Here is an 18,846-nt window from a genome sequence, read left to right on the forward strand (position 1 = left end):
TTCTCTCCTCCCTTTTGCGGGCCTGATGATCTAAGTTTATCAGTACATTTTTCTTCGGGGATCCAGTGTTAAGAATTTTCCGGCCACCAGGTGGCACCACAGAGCAAGCCTGGAACTCGCCTGGTTGGAGCCCTCAGGGGCAGGGTGCCTGGGTCTTGGGCAGAGAGCGCCCCATGCTTAACACAGACCAACTCCAAAGTTACTAATCAGACAGACTGCAAACAAAGGATAGCATGGATGAACAGGATTCAAAGTCACCAATCAGATAAAAACGTGCAGCTATGTGTCTGCTCTCTGAATCATGAACGTAAACTTGATCATGCTCTGTACGCAATATTTATCTGTTGTTACTCTCTTAGCACCAAGTTATGGCATAAAATTAAGTAGTGGATGTGAACCAGCCTGGACTTTTCTGAAGGCTCGGTCCTGAGCTACTTCCAGCAGAGGAGTGGGTAGATGGGGGAGTGGGGAGAGGGGAGGAGTAAGGGGGTGTTAATAGCATTTGGTCAGGGCAATTCTTTGTAGGGACCTGCTCCCCTCAACCCAGGTCATTTAGCTTTCTTGGCTCTTGCCCTCTAAATGTTAGTTGTGTCCCCCAAGCATTGTGACAAACCAACAATGTCCTCACACGTCTGCAGGTGCCCCACCCAGGGTTGGGCTAATGTCCCTTGTCGGGAACCAAGAGAGCTTGAGAATATGTTCTCTCTCTGACCTGCCTTCTAAACACTTACTGACATTGGACCATCAGCAATATAGCTCCAGACCCTGCTGCCCTATATAACACCCACATGGAGCTACCAAAATTCAAATAAGTTAAAATGATGTAAATGTAAAATTCATTTCTTTGGTCACACTGGTCACATCTCAGATGCTTGATAGCCCCATGTGTCTAGTGACTGCCATACTGGGCACACAAAATAAAGCATTTCTGTCTTCCTGGAAAGTTCTGCTGGACCCTGCTGCCCTAGATCATTCTTTCAAAGTGCAGCTGAGCACTGTTTTAGCCCCTGTATTAGAGGAGCCAGTGCTGATGACGCGTCCACAGATCAACCCAGGTGACCTGTGACATGAAAGCTGCAGCCGCCAGACTGCCTCCCACCTGTGGAGGTACAGGCACAAGTACAGGTGCAGGTAGAGGTACAGGTGCAGGTACAGGCATAGGAACAGGCACAAGTGATAGATGCCTGTGGTATACAGGATTAGGTGCAGGTACAGGCACAAGCACAGCTGTAGGTGCGGGCACAGGTGCAGGTATAGGTACAGGCACAGGTACAGATGCAGACACAGGCACAGGTGCAGGTATAGATTAAGGTGCAGGTGCAGGTACAGGCACAGCTGCAGGTGCAGGTGCAGGCACAGGTACAGATGCAGGCTCAGGTGGAGCAGATTCTGCAGCTCTGGAGCCAGGTCCTCTGACTGCCTTTCATTTGGCTCCTTCTCCCTTGAGTCTCGTGTATGCATGATACAGGGGACATAGTATCCAGGGTCCCAAGACACCTGTTTTCTCTGTCAGACCTCGCTAGGCTTCTTTCTCCCAAGAGTCACAAAGTTGCTGAAATGCAAAGTCCTTGGCTCTTTCTCTTTCTCCTTTCAGGCTGGATTGCTGGATTAGAGGAAGGTTTCCCATGTTAGCAACCTGGACACATTTTGAAGGTTTCTGACAAAAATCCCCTCTTCCCAGCAGAGAGCACGGGGGCTGGGTTACACAGGAAGCACCCTGCGGCACTGGCGGGGAGCAGGAAGCATGGACCCTCCTCCGGGAGGACCATGAGCCTGCGCTTCAGAAAACGCGCCACCCAAACGCTGCCTGTGCAGATGGGCCTCTCCACTGCTCGAGCAAGTGACGATGATCCACGAACTATTAGAGAGAGAGACACACAGAGAGAGAGAGAGACCTTCTTCATGACAAACACCTCCTCACCCCAGAGAGGAGGGGACGGTCTCAGTAGCATCCTGGAGAAGGTACGAGCCACCCGCCCGACACTTTTCTGTCACGACCACGTGTTTCCACAGCCCTTCCAGCCTGAGGCATCTCCCAGCGTGTGTCTTAGGCCATGTTCTCCTCAGATGCTCCTTGAAAAAAACAGTTCTAAGGAAGTAGCTCAAGGCTTAAGAAAGTTTAAGAAAGTCAGTGTAGTATTTTCTGGTACCTCTCTCCGCACTCTAGCAAATTAAAACTTTGGAGGAGTTCTGGAGAAGAAAATCGTTATGAATCGTGTACCTCAGCATCTTCAGGATATATTGGACCCTGATGACCTTCTCTCCTAAGGTGACCCCTCGGAGACACAGCTGTGGGGTGCGAGGCTATCTGCAGGGGTTCGGGCCCAGCCCGAGCCCACAGATACAACTCCATGACGGACTTCTGAGCTCAGGCTTCCCTTTCAGGGTGACAAGGCTGAGTGCCAGCCTGCAGGAGAGACAGAAGCAAGTTTCACCAGAGAGAGAAAGAGTCACTGAAAAGCCTCTATCAGACCAGGCATCTATCTTCCTGCACCTGATGAGAAGGACTGCGACAGCAATGACAGGCCACTTTACGGTCATGTAGGGTTTCTTCGGTGTTTCTTTAATGTCCAACAGTCCCAAGGGGCAGGAAAGACATTTTACAATGAGAGGGAAGGGAGTCCAAAAACATCAAACAGTTCGCCCTAGATCGTTGAGCCAGTGGAGTAGACATTCAAACCCAAATCTTTGGCTTCTAAGTTGTGGCTGTTTTCTTCTTTACCAACTATTGTTTACAGGAATGCCATTTGCTCTACGTTTCCTTCTGCTCCTACGTTCTAGTTCTGCTCTCCAGATGGATGTGGTAAAGTCTGTTTCTGCTGCTGTGGTTAAAAGGACGGGCTTCAGAATAAAGGGAAAAGAGCTGTGTGATCTCAGAAAAGTTACTAACCCCCTCTGAGCCTCAACTTTCCAATGGAGATTCCTACTTGGGATGGCTATGGTAAAGATGTGGTGAAATGGAAGAAGGTAGGACATAATCACCCTTCAAGGAACTTGAAAGCCCACTCGGGAGTGAGGCTAAGTCCTGTCAACAGATGGGATAGCGTGATAGCGTGGTGATTTCCCAAGAGACCCTGGGGCCACTCAGCTGGGGTCAAATTCCAGCTCCACGGGTCAGGGAACTCAACCTCTCCAGGTCTCAATTTCCTCGTCTGTATGTGGGGCTCATACAAGTCCCCATTAGGACTGCAGGAGGGATATGCCCGGACCACTTGGGAGGATTCAGCTTATTTCAGTGAGAGGGAGCAGTAGGGGGAGGGGCCAATTAGGGGGAAAGATAAGGACGTGAACAGAACACTGACATTTCCAAATTGGCTGGGGAGGCAGAGCTGGGGGTATGGTTTGGCCAGTACACGACCACAGGAGCCAGAAAGTTTATGGAGAGGCAAAGATTTCTTTCAGTTTCACGTTTCAAATTTCTAATTTCCCAAGGAAAACATCTGGCCCCTCAAAGGAACAGAAAAGAAAGAAACAGCTGGTGTCAATCCCGGGAGGGTGGCAAGAGCGAACATCTCAGGTCTGATCCATGCTGGTCCTCTGCCCAGGAATCTTAATTTTTCCTTCGGGGCTGACCTTGGCCTTCCCCGGGGCTGAAGTGTCCCCCTGCCTGCATGCTTGAGCCAAGCCTCTGGGTTTTAGGGTCGGCTGGGGGAGTGATTGCTTTTCCACAATGAGAAGAAGCCATGCTTGTCTGGGGTGGCTGGGTAGGGAGGGCTGAGTGCAGGGAACCCCCCTGGGGCCCATCTCAGCAAGAAAGAAGGCTCCACTGTCCCCACCAGAAGGGCACAAGTCTGCAGGAGGATGCCAGCCCCTTGCGGCGCTCCCTGCCCCCTTACCTCTGCTCAACCCTGCTCACCCCTGCTCCCTACGCCAAAGGGCTTTTCATCTCTTTTCCCTACTAGGAGCACCTCCTTTCCTGCATGTAATGAAGAGAGATTTTTTCTGAGCATCCTTGAATCTAGAGCCCCAGGCCAACGACCTTTCTTCTGAGTTCGTCTTTCACACCCAGCTGCCTACTTGGTGCCTCTCATTTCCACATTTCAAACTCCCTGTGTCTGTCAGAGAAACCCGGAGTTCCCACCTCCACCCATCCCCCCACTGCCTCATCTGCGAAACAGCGTCCAGTCCCAGTGGCGGCAGAGACCAAAGGATTTAATCTCGGTGAGACACTTTCCCACGCCCAGCCCACCAGCCAGTTCCGTGGACACCGTCTCCAAAACCCATCCACCCACCCTCCTCCTCGTCCAGGCGAGGGTGCACAGCACTAGCTAGTTCTCCTTCCTGAGAGTCGATTGTCAGCACTGACTTCTTTGCAAATTCATCATCAGTAACTTCCCCTTGGTGGCCGGGGGCAGCTGTGGTGGGAGGAGTTCCATCACAGGAATGGACCAAGGCGAACTCATCAAGGATTTTTCTTCTCTCTTGACTTTTTCTTTTCCCCAAAAAGCTGATGTCACACAATGTCCCAGCACACCGGCAAAAACAGGTCTCTGGAAATGTTAGTGACACACCTTGTTATTCCTTAAAGCCTTTTGGTAACCTCTCCCTGCACTTGGAAGAAAATTCGGCTTCTTAATATGCTTTACAAGGGTTGTCCATGTCTCTGGCCTCGTTTTGTGCCAGCTGCTCTCAGAAGTCAAGTCCCTCCAGACAGGCTTTGTCAGATGAGCTGAATAAGGGATGTGTTGTGAGTTTGAATTCCGCAGGCCTCACTCCCAGGGTGCAAACACTGACACTTTCTATATTTTATAGAATGTTCTTAACGTTGCTGCCCTCTTCAGCCTGATAAAGAAAACAATCTTGACCAGCACTATCTGATTAAAAAACATAATATGAGTCACATATGTGATTTTCAGTCTTCTAATAGTCATATCAAAAACTAAAAAAATAAAATAAAATAAAATTAATAGGTGAAATTAACTCAAATAAAATTATTTCTTTAGCCCAATATGTGCTCCTCCAGATCTGACTTGTCCCCACGGTCCTCAGACATGTCCTGGTTTGCTTCCACACTCCCAAGGTGCATGGTTACCCTGGCGGGGACTCAGGCGTTTGCCTTTTGTCCTCTGGCGTCCAGGGAACCTCTAGGATCTCTTCCCTGGAGACGGGTCTATAGGTGCGGCCTCCAGGTCCTGACAGCTAGCCCCTCTTCAGAATAAGTGGGATTCCCAGCTCCGAGGCCCCATTCTCGTCCTCCCAGGACACTGGAGGCTGATACCAGGCATTGGCTGTTATCATTCCTTTGTGGCAAAGCTGCAAACTCCGGGGGTCAGTACAAGCCATGCAAAGCCTGACTCGAGAGTCCACTGGTCTCTTGCATCCTCATTTATATGATAGAGAGACAAGAACAGAGAGCGAGCATGAGCAGTGGGTAGGGGCAGACAGAAAAGCAGACTTCCTGTCGAACAGGGAGCCCGACGTGGGGCTCGATCCCAGGACCCTCGGATCCCAGGCTCATGACCTGAGCTGAAGGCAGACGCTTAACCAACTGAGCCACCTGGGCACCCCTGCTCAAATCTTCTTATATTTATTCCTTACACAGGTTTTCTGTGTGTGTCTGCGGGTATGTACATACGCTGTGTATATACGTGTATACATCTGTATCTATAGCCATCCACATTTGTCTGAACGGCAACAGTAACAAAATTTAACCAAGTGCAGTTCTGGTTAATTAATTGACTTTACAAACACTCATACAGCCCTTCCTGTGTGTGGGGCGCTGTTCCAAGTTGTTTACAAATATTGCTGCATTTAACTTTCAGAATCATTTTATGAAGTAGATACTATCACTGCTTCTGATTTGGAGATGGGGAAACTGAGTCATGGTACCATTTCTCTTACCCAATTCCTTACTTAGTGGGTGGTTATTGTTTTAGGAAAAAAACGACCTTGAGCCATATCCTACTTCCTCCAAAACATAAGAAGAACACTTTGTATGTATAAATAATGCAGGCTAAGAGCTTCCCTCGGATATGGTTCAAGAAAACCTCATTGATTTTCCTGGGAGAGGATATGATAAGGTCTGTGGCAGAGTTTCATTATGATCACAATTTCCACTAGGAAGTAAATTATATTTAGACACAAGCAATTGGAGTAATTTAAGACTATTCCCATTTTTTCCCGTTGGATTTACGTGTTTACCCTTGCATATCACTGGGAAGGAGTTGTTTTGTTTTGTTTGTATTGTTTAGAGAGGGAGGGAGAGGCCGGGGAGGAGCAGAAGAAGAGGGAGAGAGAGAATTTCAAGAGGCTCCACACCCAGCACAGAGCCTGATGTGGGAGTTTCCATCTCACAGACCTTGAGATCGTGACCTGAGGTCATGACCTGAGCCAAAATCAAGAGTTGGTTGCTTAGCTGACTGAGCCACCCAGGTGCCCCTGACTGGGAAAGAGTTTAACAATCAGCCTAACAAAGGAAAGGTAGGGAACCACGATAAATAACACTGAAGTTATCTAAAGAGTTCGTGAGACCAAACAAGTCAATTTGCTTGGGTCTAGAGGTCACCTTGGACCTGGGACTTTCAGTTTTAAAATCCTGACTGTTGCAGGCAAATGGATTAGTTGGTCTCTGTGCTCTTGGCATCAGGCTTCTGACAGTAACAGAAACAAAGCAGCAAAATTCGATTATCCGTGGGCTTTATAATCCAGAAACCATATCCCTCAAGTCCTCCCTTGGGACCCTATGATGAACTCAAGAATGAAGCTGTGTTAAAAATGGATTTTCTGCCTTATACAAGATTTTCCTGGCCTTTGTGCTCCCTGTGTTAATGTAGCTGCTCTGTATTTTAGACATAACACAGTTAAAAAAAAAAAAAAACTCTTCTTAATTATTTTAAGCCTCTTTACATGATTGCCCTTTGATATGCGACTTTTTTTTTTCTCAATGTCTGTTTCATTCGATGTCTGGCCTGCCTCTTCGTGAGAAGGCAGATTTCACCAAACACAAGGGTATATATAGCCATTGTGAGAGAATTTCTTTTCATTCTTCTGATTGGAAGCTTTATAATTTGGCCAGCCCTAGAAGAAGCAGCAATTCTCATCTTTCAGATAAGTCTCAAGAGCCCATTTTTCCACTTTAGATCTGATCACATGCATGAAAGCCTAGATGAAAAGAGGTTAATTCGTTGTCCTGTAAGTAGTGAATAGTTTGGTTGGTTGCTCACAAGGAACCAGGAAAAGTGAGCCCTTGTAATCCAGATAAAGGATCATGTCTGTCCCCCTGATCCTGTCCTCTTCTCACCAACGGCTCTGTATTTCCTCTCTATCAACCTCTCTTCGCTAGGCATCACCTCTCACAAGAAAAAAGGCAGACGCATGGGGGCGGCTGGGTGGCTCAGTGGGTTAAAGCCTCTGCCTTCGGCTCAGGTCATGATCCCAGGGTCCTGGGATCGAGCCCCACATCGGGCTCTCTGCTCTGCAGGGAGCCTGCTTCCTCCTCTCTCTCTCTCTCTGCCTGCCTCTCTGCCTACTTGTGATCTCTGTCTGTCAAATAAATAAATAAAATCTTTAAAAAAAAAAAAAAAGGAAAAAGGCAGACGCTATGCCAGTGATGGACACGGAGATCTAGGGAAGCTAGCCTTACCAGACAAAGGATACCATCAAGGACCTGGTGCGGGGAGACCATGGTTTGTGAATTTCTTCTGTTTATGGTGTCCCACCCAAACAACTTCTTAATATGCCTTATAAGGGTTGTCCGGGTCTGTGGCCTCCCTTGGTGTCAGCTGCTTTCAGAAGTCAAGCCCTTCTGGACCTGGGTGGGTGGATATTAGGTATTACCCCATACCGACCCCTGCCCCCCTTGTCCTGACCCACAGTGAAGCCAAGCCTTCTTGATATTAAAACAAAGTAAAGGCAATGAGTTTGGTCAAATAAGTGCCCAATTTGATGAAAATATTTAGGTTTCGGCTCAATTGGTGAAATGAATATAGCATTCAAATTGTGTTTTCATGGTGTCTGAATAATTGCTTTCAATGAGGAGAGTTCAAATACACTAGTTTGAAATAATTGATTTTCTGTCCTTTTTTTTCCTTTCCCCCACAGGTTCTTGTGTGGATTCAGTTGCCACATTGCTTGATCATGGAGATCAGCTTTAATGTCACCTTTCAAGCTAGTTCACACAAGGTAATTAGGCTCAAAATGGATTGTTTCTCCCCTGGTGAATCATGAGCAGTGAGAGCCACGATTTAGTGTCACAGGGCAGCCTGGGGTGGCGGGAAGGCAGTGGCTTCATGAGGGGCTTGGACCAGAGTGACTGTGACTGTGGCCAGGCCACTGCTCTCCTGGGGTTCCTTCCCCTCTGCTGTGAAAAGAAGGGCTGCACCCAGGTGCATGCCAGCCTCCTAACTGTGAAAGATCCAGGATTTATGATGAAATGATTGAATGCCCTTTCCTTCAGGTTGGCTTTAATTTCTTCCCTCCAGCTCACAGGTAGAAACATTCTGTGTCTCGGGCCTTGTACACACTTACCACACCTGTGAGACCTGCGGAGAGAGAGTCGGGTTGACACTGAGCCTCGTGCCAGACCTTTATGATTTTTTGAGGTCCCTGTCTTCTGCCACTTTTTTCTACAAAGCATCCAGCATCTACTTGCCATGCCTGCCCTTCTGTCCCTGAGCTCTGGGAGCCTCTGGTCATGGGCACTTGCGGGCGTTGGTCTGGCCCCGCTCTTCCAGACTCCCGGCTACTTAGGACAGGGGCTACGCTCTTCATGTGAACCGTCCCTTCATTTGCTCACTCACTCGCGTACCCTGAACGTCTGTGTGTGTGGAGGGCTACACTCGAAGGATGTCATGTGAGGTCTGACCACCCCAGGGTCCGAACTGTGAGCCGCACTTTCCACAGATGCTGCTTGGAGACGGGCCCTTGGCTCCCCAGCAGAGGGACCGAGGCTTGGCTCTGGAAGCAGCTTACATCTCAGGGCCTTTTGGGACTGGGAAAGGGGCCGAGCGAGGGGTTCATGTAAGTGTTGGTAAGATATTTCAAATATAATCGGGTAGGACAGTCCTTCACTTCCGGCCTCTCTTCCCCACAGCACATGAGGAATGAGTGGCCAGGACAGTTCCTGGGGCTGCTGGGACAAAGCGGGTGCTTCAAACAATGGGAATTTATTCTCTCGCGTTCCAGAGCCCAGAAGCCCTGGATTGAGCAGTCAGCGGTGCCGTCCTTTTCTGAAGGCTCTCGGGGAGAATTCTCTGTTGCTCCTTCCCAACTTCTGTGGCTCCTGGAGATCCCTGGTGTTCTTTGGCTTGTGGCTGCCTTTTGGTTTCTGCCTCCATCCTGTGGCTTTCATGTCTCTGGACCTATCTCCTCCCCTCTTCTCAAAGGTAAGGACACCTGTCATGTGGTTAGGGACCGCCCCCCCCTCCAATGCAGTGTGGCCTGATCTTAACCAATAACATCTGCAAAGACCCTATTTCCAAATAAGGCCCATTCTGAGGCTCTGGTTGGACATGAATTTGGGGGGACATATTCAACCCAGGATAGGTTCGTTCTCTAGAAACCAAGCTCTGAGCTGGGGATTTGTGTGCACGAGGTGGGCTGGGGAAGCTCTGGACGCCAACACCTTCCCGGGCACAAGGGAAGCAGGGGGAGAAGTTAGCAGAGGCATCCGTGAATGAAAAGGCAGGGAGCATGTTAACACATGGGAGAGGGATGAGGGTTTCTTGCTGACTTATCAAAACACTGACATCTTCGACAGGATTTGTCATGTACCCTTACAGTGTGAACGGCAGTTACAAACTAGTTATGAGTTTACTATTTTAAAATGGCATTTATGAGTACTGGAATTGTCCTGAAATCTTAGAGTTAACACGTAGAGGAAACATCATAGAGGTTTCCCCAAATCTGACAAAAAATCAAGGCCACTGTAATACCATTAATGAGCTATTAACATAAAAGAAACTCCCCAAAGTTATCGACACTAGAAGACAAATTTCATTCAATCATGGAAAAGAAAAGCTGAACCATCCTCTTTATCGAAAGATGATCTTATGAAACCATCGTCACCTAGGAACAAGATCAAGGAATATGAAACCCAAGAGTCTTTAGAAAGTTAAGTATTATAAAATTACAACAGAGAGTAAGTTAATTAAAAGTATTTTTCTGCATTTTGTGATATTTATGTATTTGCCAGCTTTCAACATTTTTAGAATGCTATCTATGGTTTCTTTCTCCTTCTAAAGAGGCACTTCAAACCTAATTTTGTATTCCAATTTTTAAAAAATATTTTATTTATTTTTTTGACAGAGAGAGACAGAGCAAGAGGGGTAACACAGTGGGGGAGTGAGAAAGGGAGAAGCAGGACCTCTGCAGAGCAGGGAGCCTGATGCGGGGCTCCATCCCAGGACCCTGGGGTCATGACCTGAGCTGAAGGCAAACGCTTAATGACTGAGCCACACAGGCGCCCCAGTATTCCAATTTTTCTTAAGGAAGACTCTTCCAAAATATGTAAGCTCCAGGTCCCATGCAGCTCGGATCTGCCCTGGCTGCTAGGACCGGGCCACCATCCAGCTTGGATGCAGGGCCAAAATATCAGTGCTTAGACCCTGGGAACTCAGGGTTCCTGGAACCCTAGACCACAGAGGCCCATGCTGGTGAGGTGGCACTTGAGCTCCTGGGAGTGGGACCCAGAGCACAGCTGTAGGTGGAATGGCCCTGAGGTCACCCAAGGTCTGGCCCCTCTAGGACTCAGCCCAGCGCACCCTGGGAGTGTGAGGCACTGTGTGACCTCTGAGCTTGACTGAGTTGGGGTTGCAGGTGTGAGGCTGGGGAGCACAGGGGAGGGGATTGCTTTTCTCGAGAGATTTCCCTGGAGAAAGTCTATCACATCCGTCATCTCTGCAGAGCAAGACAGAGGCCCCAGAGGTGGCACAAGAAGGCACCTGCTTATCTGCATACTCATGCCTCCCGGCAGGGACTGGACCTCTCTTTGGCTCCTTTGGGGGCTGTTTTGTTCCTACCCCTTCACCAGGGAAAGAGAAGCCAGACCTGTGACCCAGCTTCTCTGGGTTCAAACTGATGACTTTGGTGAAACCGGCTGGGCTGTGGGGAGCCAGGGGGCACACCACGTCTCTACATCTAGGAGAATGTGAGCATGGAGAGGTGGGTGCGGAGGGGAGCTTCCCCAGCTCTCCCAGGAGAACACAGACCTCCACACAGATCTCCTAGGAAGCCAGCAGGAGGGAAATTTCTGCAGGTTCAGGGAGGCGTCACAGTTCTGTCTCCAGTCCCCAACCACTGACCTGTTTCTGCTAGACTCAGAATTAGTCCCTGCTCCTTGAAGGGGAAGCAACGTCTTCTACTGACTCTGTCTGTGGCGGGAGGTGGATTGCAGGTGTGGATGCTCAGGGTGCCGGATCAGGATGTGTGTTGTGGGTGGCACAATGCGAGCCAAGGGCACAGCTCCAGATGCCCAGAGGGCTGGGAAATGAACAATGGCCGAATATAGAGCCTTATGTCCCTGAAGCCACTTCACGCTTTACTCTGCTAGTTAGGTAGCTTTTTAAATATAATATTGAGCTTTCTTGTCCTCAATTGGAGGTACAGAGACTCACTTTGATGCTCATCTTCTTCCTGCTGGGAGTATTCCAGGACTGCCCCTCTCTGGCGACAGTTATCTCCTAGGGGCTGCCCCCTACTCACAGGCTGGCTGTGCAGGGACTCAGATGGAACTAGGAGCCAGGCCTCATATATCTGCATTGCGTGGGTACCACAGTTCACCACAGCCTTTACCCAGGGAATAGCCTTGTCCCCATCTCCTCACCATCCGGGTTAGCAAGGTCAGCGGCAAGGGCAAGGGCAAGGGCCTGGAAGCGGGCGTGCAGTAGCGTTTGGGTTTGGCTTCCCTGGTGGCTGGCAGAGCACGGGTGTCGGTGAGGCAGCTCCTGGAGGCTCCCCATTCTTGCTCCTATCAGGCTGGGAGCTTTGGGGCAGGCTGTGTGCCCTCCTCCCCAACCCACCCCACTCCAGCCCCATTCCTCCCAAGAGTCCTTGTCAGATGTTGTGCAGAAAGGCTTCCTTCAACTCACCCAGCCGTTCATTCCACAAACGCCCTAGAAATACTTCCCGTGTTCGGGGCAACGTGCTCTGTGAAGAGAGCCTGGAGATGAATGACATGTGGCCTTCACCTTGGGGGGTGACTGACCACCCCCAGTCCTCTCCGGTTTTGGGGTACAAATGTCCTCGTATGAACAACAATGGCCAAGCACCACGACTTCTTACAGGAACCTGTGCCACTGCATGGCTTTTCTCCAGTCAGTTCTCCCCGCCACTCTTAGAGCTCCCAGAGAAGTTCTGCTATTCACGGTGGGAACGCAGCCTCCCAGGTGCCTCGCCATGCCCTTGGCCTTCGGTACTCACGCCCTTGCACGGTCCCCTCCCACAGGGAAGCTGGGCTGGCCTGAGTGGCCACTGGGGGACCAAGGAAGCCATCCTCTCTGTCTTCTAAGGCAAGGTCAAGAACAGCTGCGTGTGTGGCTGGGAGCAAAGCAGAGGCGGCCTCCGCAGCACCTGCCAGCATCCCTTCGGCGCCGGGTCTGTCTTTCTCTCCCAGGTGAAGGGTGGTGATCTGTTGTCAAGGCCCCTCGGTCTGAAAAACGTGGCTTTACACATGTGTAACTTAGCTTAAAAGAAAATGGTCATTCCTCCTCCGATTTGCCGATCTTATAATCTTTACAAAATCTCTATCAAAACTATCCAGTATATCCAGGTTGAATCTCAGGATAACACTTATTCAAATGGGGTTTAGGAATGAAGGACAGAGAGGAGTAGCTTCACAAACCCCAGCACCCGTGTAAGGGTATTTCTCTCTACCCGAGTTAGACAATATGGTAATATTCAGAAAATCTTTTTGCTTCTATTTTCCTTATGGAGCAAATTTATGGTAAACTCAGATGCAAAAGTAAGGTGTTTTGGTTATGCATTGCTGTAAGGTATTTCTACATCCATTGGGCTATTGATGTCTGTTGTGTGGATTATGTGTCCATATTATTTCTCATCTATTATCTCTTTATACTGACCCAATCCCCATCACCACCACCAACTCTGTCTCTAACCAGACTGCACAGACGGACTCCAGGTACCTTCTCTTTTTTCCACGGTGTTTACGTGTGGCCAGGGTCATACACAAAAGAACTACTGGTCAGCAAATATTTCCTTTTGGGTTTTGTGTTATGGACCTGACATAACTTTTTGTTTATTGAAAAAGAAAATCACAGCAAGCAATCCAAAAAGTACAAGGGCAAAACCAAAACCAAATTCTTTCAACTCTTTTCACTCAGAACTAGACATTTTCTTCGTGACGATCACACCAGTCCTCTCTGTACAAACAGGTAAAAGTACAAAAATAGATGCATTATTTTATAGGATGGGATCTTATTTACTATGTTAAAATAAAATTGTAGGGGCGCCTGGGTGGCTCAGTGGGTTAAAGTCTCTGCCTTCAGCTCCGGTCATGATCCCAGGGTCCTGAGATCGAGCCCCACATCGGGCTCTCTGCTCAGAGGGGAGCCTGCTTCCTCCTCTCTCTCTGCCTGCCTCTCTGCCTACTTGTGATCTCTGTCTGTCAATCTGTCAAATAAATAAATAAAATCTTTAAAAAAAATTGTAACTGTCTTCCTGGAACTTAAAGAGAAGAAAGGGATAGGAATTTTGCAATTCAGATTAATGTTTCTTCATGAGAGAGATTCACTTCTAGAAGCTTCCTCTCAAATTTAAAGTGGACTAGATTATTTAAGCTTTTATGCTTTACCATTTCAACTATTTCAACATTTTCTGTTGATTCCTTGCATGGGAATATGGGGACAGGGGCACACCTGGGGCCTTGCACCAGTTTTTAAATATGTCTTGATTTTTTTTTGTCTTGATTTTTTTTAAAGCTGTATTATTTATTTTCCATTTTTAAGGTTTAGAATATTTACATTGCATTCTTTAATGACCGTTTCCTCAGTTTTTTAGTCTTTTTTATTTAAATGGGTTCAGAGCTCACCACCCATTTTTAACCACTGCTTTCTGTTTTTATAAGAAATTGTTGTGATTTATCCCTTGCTTGGCTAAATGTCATCCTTTTTCTTTCCCCAAGAAAGGCTCATGGGTTTCCTGAATTATTGACTACTTGACAACATCTGCCTTTTTTGTCTTTTTACTTTATGTGTAACCTGGCTAGGGGGGAAACTCCTGGGTGACACTTTCTAATTCAGAACCTTAAAAATACTGCTTCCCTGACTTCTGGCATTGAGTATAGGAATCTGAGCCCAACCCAATCTTTTCCCTTGTATGTAATGTGGATTTTCTGCCTGAATAAGCATGTGAATCCTTCTGTATCTTTGGAGTTCAGTAAGTAGTCTAGATTAAGTTTGTCTTGATAATTCTACCCCTCTATCTCTATCTATCTATCATCTATCTCTATCTATCTATCTATCTACAATATTTTTAATTACAGGTTGTATTCTTTTATGCATAGAATTTAGTATCTTATTACCTCAGGGATATTTAATTGTATTAAATGAATTTACTATTTTCATCAAGTAATATATGCGTAAAACTTATGAGTCAAACACACATTGCCCCACACTTCCCCAAGCCCCAATCCTATTTTCTAGAGCTGATGGAATTCAAGTTTTGCTTCTTTTTATATGTCCTTCTATATTTCTAAATAACACCCACACAATGTTTTCTTGATTTTTAGATTTCAGAAGTTAGTTAATTACTTCCTTTAGTGAAAGTTGAGATTTTTCCTCTTACTGTCTCCCCCCTTTCTCAGCTAGCGTAGTTTGACTGATGAATGTCCTATGATTTCATCATTTGCAGTATATAAATAATGTTTATTGCCTATCTGATGTTGCCATAACTAACACAGGTTTTCCCTGAACACCGGAAGGCTTTTCTCATCTTCCTTACCCTGAGGCTTTTTTCCCCAGAACCTACTCTAGTCCTTCTTCCCCTCAAGAATGCAATACAAGAATTAATGTTTTGTTCCTGCTTCATCCCAGGGCTTAGAACCAAGCCTGCCTTGCAATTGCTACTCATTAAATCTTTGTTAAGTAAGCAAATGCTGAGAAAATTAAGTGCTGTGATGATATATTCTATTTGGTACATCTTTTGATTTCCCCCCAAATTAATAATTGCCTAGAATTAATCATTGCCTTACATTTTACTTGCTTACATTTTTATGTAATTAAAATTGATCCTTTCTAAAATTTCCAAAGAAATTGTAGCCCCCACGCCCACCCCAAACTACTGTTTCTCCATCCCAACCCCCAAGATCCCCTGGTATCTAGACCACCAAGGCTGTGTGCCGGGGGCTCCCTTCTGTACCTGGGGTCCCTGGCTCCCTAGTCCTTTTCTTGGTTTTCTCCTTCAATGTGGTGGAGCATGTCTTCCAGTAACTACCCCCCTCCCCAAATGGGGGCAGAGGTACTGTTTTGAACTACACATATTTGAACTGTTTCCGTTTAATATTTGTGTTCTGGCTGAACTACATTCTGGGTTGAAAACCCTTAGAAATTTGAAGACACCCCTCCATTATCTTCTAGTCCCCGTGTTGCTATTGAGAAGATCATTATGGTACCTTTGCCTCATTCTCTTTCCCTGAAATTAATTCGGATGTTCTGTATAACTCTGGGGTTCTGAAACGTCATGATCAAGTGCTTTGAGAGATTCTTTTCATTGATTACACGGCAAAAATCATGACCTTCATTTCTTTTATTTTGGAAAAATAATTTCTAATCATCTGTTTTCTCTTTTTAAATTCCCAGCAGTGCGGCATTGCACCCTCTGATTTAACTCTGATTTTATTATCTTTTCTCTCTTGTCTTCCTTCTTATAATTGAGGATCTTCTCAATTTCATCTTTCAAATCTTCCATGTGTGTTTCATTTAAACTCCCATATTTTTAAATTTCCACTGAGACCTCTCTTCTTACCTTGTTTTCTGATGGCCGTTTTCTCCCTCCTAACATAAACTGTTCTTATGTCTAGAGTGCAAGATCATATATTACCTTTTGGAACGTGTTATCGTGCTTTTGAAATTCTGCCCCTGAGTTCCATTTGTGGGTGTTTGGCCTCTGCCTTTAGGGTTGAAGGCCCTCCTCAGTGTCTCAGAGACTCTCAGTGCCAGAGGGAAGCCCTAAGGGCCAGTGGGAGGAGCCACTTGTGGGCGGGCCTTACGGACAAAGGGGCGGTGCCACAGGGCACTGAGTACAGGTAGGTGGTCACAAGTCTCTTCAGAGCATCCTCAGATCTTTAGGAACCGAAGGTCTCTTCTTCGGATCTATACTGTTTCCCAGAGAAGACATCTCCAGTGTTCTGTGAGCAGGTGGAAGAGGGGCCCGGCGTCCCTCAGCAGCCCGTGGACATTCACCTGGGCTTCCACGACAGCTTTTCCGCCAGGCTGCCCTACCTCTGACCCTCTAGGGGTGGAGAGACTCTCATCCAGGGAGCACACAGGTGGGGGACACGGGGAGCTAACTGCTCCTCGGCCAGATTTGGACCCATTTCCGTTTCCAACCCTCACCTCACTTCTCTGGTTGCCGGCTCGTCTCTCTCGCCAGGCTTCCCAAGGGTCTGTGGGGTGGGAGGCTCCCACCTCCCAGCGGCCACCGTGAAACTGTCCTGTTAGGGCCCCGTCCCGCCTGCCTTGTCTCTGTGTTCTAAACCACAGCCGCCCTTTGTGTGTTTGTTTCTAATGACATCATCGTCTAAAACTCCTGTTTTTGTCTTCTCTTTTTTTCCCTTGAGGGGATTGCTATGGACCCTAAAACCTCTTTTCCATGTCACGGCGTGTGTATGTGTGTGATTTCTTTAAGACTATGGAAATCTATTTCTCTAAGCCTGCCTCCTTCTTACGCAGAAACTCTCTTTTTAATGATTAGGTAGTATTTTTTTTTTTTTTTTTTAGATTTTATTTATTTATTTGACAGAGAGAGAGATCACAAGTAGGCAGAGAAGCAGGCAGCCAGAGGGGGAAGCAGGCTCCCGCTGAGCACAGAGCCGGATGCGGGGCTCAATCCCAGGATCCTGGGATCACGACAGGAGCTGAAGGCGGAGGCCTTAATCCACTGAGCCACCCAGGCGCCCCAATTGTTTTAAGAGTATTTGAGTGTAATTGACGCACAAAGTTACATTGACTTTATGTGTGTAACACAGTGATTTTACAAGTTAATGCATAATGCTCAGCCCACCACAAGTGTAGCTACCAGCGGTCACCATGCAATGCTATTATAATACCAGCGATTAAATCCTTAGTAGGCAATCTCTTGTGAGACACATTTGTCTTCTGCCTTTCACTTTTATTAATTTCCTACTCAGAAATATTTAGATCTAGAGGCACCTGGGTGGCTCAGTCTGTGAAGTGTCTGCCTTCAGCTCAGGTCATGATCCCAGGGTCCTGGGATCCAGCCCCACATTGGGCTCCTTGCTCAGTGGGGTGCCTACTTCTTCCTCTCCCTCTTCTTCTCCCCCGCTTGTGCTCTCTCTCTCTCAACAAATTAATAAAAATTTTAATAAAAAATATTTAGGTATAGACTCTATGCATGATCCTTTCTGATCATTACTCCTCTTTAAGTATTAGTCAAAACTTCGATGGGGAGGCTAGTATCACCTTTCAAGACCTACTGTTTGCTCCTAAACAAGGCTGTGGTGTGTGAAGGAGAGAAGCTGGTGTTTCTTCCATGCTTTGAGGTGTGCAAACACCCAGCAAATGTTCTCTGACTTCTGCTGCCAGCCATCTCCTTGAACACGGCAGATGATTTATTCCATTGGCTGGGTATTACTTGGCTGTCAATATTTCCAGAGCTGTCTTGGGGATTTGACTCATCGTCCTTGAACTTTGGTGAGAAAATTGTACAAAATACCATATGTGTAAATGTCAGTGAGAGGAGACAGTGTCATGGAAGTGGATTGGCTGACCTGCCCATGGCCTGGGGCCTGGGGGCCACCCCCTCCTTTTTCAGGTACAGTCTGTTCCAAAGAAAGAGAACCCAGAGAATGGCTTCCAGGATGGAGCGAATGTATGAACTCTGCCAAAGACTGCCCCAGCCGTCCTAGATGACCTTGGGGGGATTCACTCCTGGTGTGGTTTAGCCCCTGTGTGGGTCCCCTGGCTGCAGGCCAGAGTAAGCTAACTGAGTAACTTCTAATTCAGAATAGAATTAGAAGAGAAGCAAGATTCTCCTACCTGTGAGCCAACAGAAAGGGGGCATTGTGGCAGGAAAAGATCTTTGGTGAGTCAGAATGTGCTCCTGCTGACCCAGCCAGACTCACTAAGGCCACAGTGCTGGGGGGTGAACTCATGGTTTGATCATCTATCATTGCCTAACACACCGTCCCCAAGCTTAGAGGTGTAAGCCAGCACTTTATTATGTCTCCTGTTCTGCGGGTTGACTGGCTTCAAAGAGGCAGTCTTATTTGGGCCCTGGATTGCTGCTAGAAGGAGGGAGGTTGGAGTCAGATAAAGGCGGAGATGGCTGGATACCAAATATGGAGCCCTCCCTCTGGGCCAGTGGTCAATGCTGGCTGTTGGCTTGGACCTTAGCTGCCATGGTCAGTTGGCCCCCCATCACAGGGCTTCTTGTGTGGCTGGGCTTTCTGTATCATAGCAGCTGTGCTCTGGGGGCATCCCAGGCACAGACATTCCAGGGAACCCAAGTGGGAACTGAAAGGCTTACTATGGCCTAAGATCAGAAGTCTCCATGTGCCATTTCCTCCTCATTCTATTGGTCAAACCAATTGCTAGGACTGGCCCAGACTGAACAGAAGGGTAGATAGATTCCACTTTCAGATGGTGGAATGGCAAGGTCAGCTTGCAGAAGAGCATGTGGCAGCCTCAGGGTGAGGTGAGGACACAGTGAGGA

The sequence above is a fragment of the Lontra canadensis genome, unplaced genomic scaffold (genome assembly GCF_010015895.1).
Source record: "Lontra canadensis isolate GAN:19392208 unplaced genomic scaffold, GSC_riverotter_1.0 scaffold57, whole genome shotgun sequence".
Taxonomy (NCBI): Eukaryota; Metazoa; Chordata; class Mammalia; order Carnivora; family Mustelidae; genus Lontra; species Lontra canadensis.